Genomic DNA, 3,739 nt, shown 5'->3' with positions numbered 1-3,739 from the left:
CGCACCAGACCCTACCTAGCCCATGTGGCCAGGGATGGGGAAACCCTAAGGGCGGGAGGCGCCACCCTAGCCTAGGAGGGAAAGGCACTTCCCTTGGCCGCCACCCCTCCCTTGGAGGAGGGCTAGGACTGGCCGGCCCCTCCCTCACCCCTATATAAAGAGGGAAGGGGCGCTGGGGCTGGCCACTCCAAACCCTAGCCGCCTCTCCCTCCCGTTACCTCTCCTCCTCCTCACACGAAGAGACAATATACCAATATGTTGGATTTTTCTAATTCAGCATACATGCAATGTCTGACGAGACAATTAGAAGCAAAACGAACAAACTACGATATCGATATAGGATGAGCTATATATGCAAAAGAGTGTCACTTGAAGAACATGCATACCAGAGTGTCATTTCCGCTGGTTTGAAGCAAGCATGGCAATGAGCTCGTACAAAACAGAGGGGTAGGTCGTAGCTATATGCCCCAGCCATCAGTAGCCATTAGTGTCTACAAACACGAGGGAGATAGGACTTGGATAAACTTCAAGCATGCCTCCTTCAATCCATGGCGGTGGTGCTGCTCGGCTAGAGCAAGAGTGGACACCACCGAGCTCACACCTACATGCTCACACAACTGCTTTTCACATATGAACTTGAGCCGCTGGAGATTGTATCTGTCTGCCGCCACAAACAAGTCTTGCAGCCATTGCAGAAGCATTTCATCCTCTACCGCCTCTTCTTGTGTTGGCTCCGCAACTTCTGACATTTTCTTGTCCACAACTTTCTCTACTTGTCCTTGTTCCACAACTCGTGGCATTTCATCCTCCTCCATGATGTCCTCCATCTCAGGAGAAGAGTCTGTGTAGATGAAGCAAAGCAAAGCCCTAAACACTTTAGTTTCCATATTTGTGATGTGTATGACATTGGACGTAGCGGTGCCAAAGAGGTGCGCCATGAACACTTCAGACCTGGCAGCGAGCACACACCGGTGTGCAGCAAACGTCTTGCCGCCGACCTCGAATGTCACATCAGCACCCACCTTATTCCGAAGGAGATCGCTAAAATGTTGGTGCATGTCAGGCAGGAGAACCTCGGTACCGGTGCCGGAGCCAATGGCATCTGGCGTGTTGTCCTTGCACACCACAATATCACACCGGATGGTGAAACAATCAGACTTTAGACTGGCTGATCGCTCAAGGGCAGCTTCTCTCATGAACTTGTGGCAACCCCAACAAGGTCACATCTGCGGAAGTCATGGGTTTTACGAGTCGCACGGATGTACGTCGGCATCTGCTTCTCGACGTCATCGACGAGACTGAAACTGAACTTGGCCTCCACACCCTCTTCGACATATTCGTCATATAAATGGGTAATATCGAGCGAAATGGAGTCGGCACAGTTTGGGTTTGCGCCATTAGGATAGTACTCGATGGAATACTCATGGCCTCCCACCCTGAACAATTCAGTGCACCAGCTCTCGCCGTTGGGCAACTCTTTTTTTATACCAGAGTAGCCCTTGACCACGAGCAGGTGTTACACGCTGCTCGCGCCGGCACTGGCGCGCGCCGACGCCCGACATTACGCAAGAGCACGGCTTGTCGCCGTCAAGGACGGACACGCCGGTGAACGTCGACATGACAAACCTGCTGCGACCACACCGAAAATCTGCCAACTCAGTCACAGTTCTCCATTCCTAAGTTTAAGAGTTGGGAGCTTGGACCAAGGATCTGGGGAACAAACCTGGGCTTGCACCGGAGGCCTCACGGAGTCGCCACCGCAAGAAGACGATGCTGCACCACCCCGGAAAGAGAAACAGAGTTTGCGGCAAGCTCCGACGCCGCTCCGCCCTGGAAACAGAGCTTTGCGGCAAGCTGAGGGGCGAACCTGCTCACCGCCCGCTGCCCCACCCCGTGATGCACGTGGTCGGCGGGAGACGCCGTCGCTCCACTCGCTGCGCCGCCGGCGCCACCGACGGTCCTACGCGGCAACAGAGAGAGTTACCGCAGCGGCTGCTCGATGCGTGCGGCCTGGGCCTGCCAGGGGCTAAGGTTTAATAGTACTAGTCGCAAACCCGTGTGACGCACGGGCTAGTTGTCATATACTTTCTTTGTTCCAAAATAAGTTAACTGCTTTTAGTTCATTTTGCAATGGTGAGAGTATTATTTTGCTGTCTACATTGACCATATAATGATTTGTGATTTTGCAGTGATGTGTGTGTACTCATATAGCTTTGGAGACATGGGAGTTCATATATAGGAGAATTTCGGATGGTAAAACAAATGAAATTAGTATAAATAATGTTCCCAAACTCATGAGTCTTGTGAGAACTTAGTATCAAAATATTGTTCTGAGGGTCATCGTTTAAAGAATTTTGAAAATGGTTGAAGCAGTTATGCGTTCACAATTCCCCTAGAAGTATGCTTGTTGGCCATATTTGGGAAGCTGTAGAGCTACCAAATACCCTGATAATATTTACATAAACAAAGGGATGTGATGTTTTCTACATGTAACTGCCTCAAAATATGGTTTAACAACATAAAGTATGTTAAACAAATTTACTTTTTGCTAAAAGGTTTTTATGTCTATGCTATTGCATGCTGAAAGATATACGATGTTGCATCTTTGCGACTCCAAATATAACATAGTAATATTTTGTGCAACATCTGAATGTCAATGGATGGCGCAGTCCGAAGCATACTAACAACCTTCTCTCATTCTGGTTATATTATGTTTGGTTCAATGATAATACTATCACTCAATATTTATAGAAAATAGTTTCACAACATCATATTTGATTACAATGATTTATTAGCATATGATATGAAAATCAAAACTCAAAGTAAAATGTTACATGTATGTCCAAATTGTCTTAAATTTAAAAAATAGGGAGTAATTGACTTAGCTAAAATCTCATGTATGTATAGTACATGAAAGATTATATTTATTTCATTACGTCTATACCTATAATTGGGAAAATAGTAGCTGACCCCAGCTCGATGCACCCACGCTACACTCACAAAAGATAACATATAAAAACATTTAGAAAAATCTAAAACTTTCTAGAAGAGATTGCGAACAAATGAAATAGATGCTTGCAAAGACTGGTGGTCAAATGACCTCCAAGGAGCTCTGTACAAAATAAGATAAAATTACAAATTGTGCGCAAACATACATTTTCAGTAATTTTGTTTTTTTTCTGCAGATCTCCTCGGAAGTCATTTGACCACCAAACTTTGCAAGCATCTGTAACATTTGTTCATAATCATTCTCACAAAGTTATAGATTTTTTTAAATATTTTTCTATGTTTTCTTGCGTGGGTGCACCAAGTTGGGGTGTAGAATCTACTCTCATACTAATTAGCCTGGTTGAAATTCTCCAAAGTATATAAGTACAGAATTGGTATATGCCCATTTTCCTTCAAAAAATGGAACATTCCCATTTTTTGGGAAAATAAAAAATAATTAATTCATTAGTTCCATAAACCTATACCGAATAAAAGCGGAGAATTTTACAATTGTTCCGACAGTACTTAAAGAGTATAAGAATGTACCAGAATCAACAATTCAACATGTACATTGTTAGAAAATGAATACTTTCACTAGTAGAAAAGGGGCCTATTGTCCCGGTTGGTGAGGGCCTTTAGTCCCGGTTCATGAACCGGGACTAAAGGGTCGGTACTAATGCCCTGGCCCTTTAGTCCCGGTTCAATCCAGAACCGGGACTAAAGGGCGCGGCCACGTGGAGCTCCACCTTTA

General features: G+C 45.3%; 1 pseudogene; it reads right to left on the bottom strand.

Annotated features, from left to right (window-relative positions):
- Positions 1-393: 393 nt before the first annotated feature.
- Positions 394-3,739, bottom strand: part of LOC123175150 (BTB/POZ and MATH domain-containing protein 2-like) — an 11,698-nt pseudogene continuing 8,352 nt past the window's right edge.

Source organism: Triticum aestivum, unplaced genomic scaffold (genome assembly GCF_018294505.1).
Source record: "Triticum aestivum cultivar Chinese Spring unplaced genomic scaffold, IWGSC CS RefSeq v2.1 scaffold64753, whole genome shotgun sequence".
In the NCBI taxonomy this organism is placed as follows: Eukaryota; Viridiplantae; Streptophyta; class Magnoliopsida; order Poales; family Poaceae; genus Triticum; species Triticum aestivum.
Note: the sequence above shows the minus strand (reverse complement) of the source record. Positions and strands in the feature narration are given on the sequence as shown.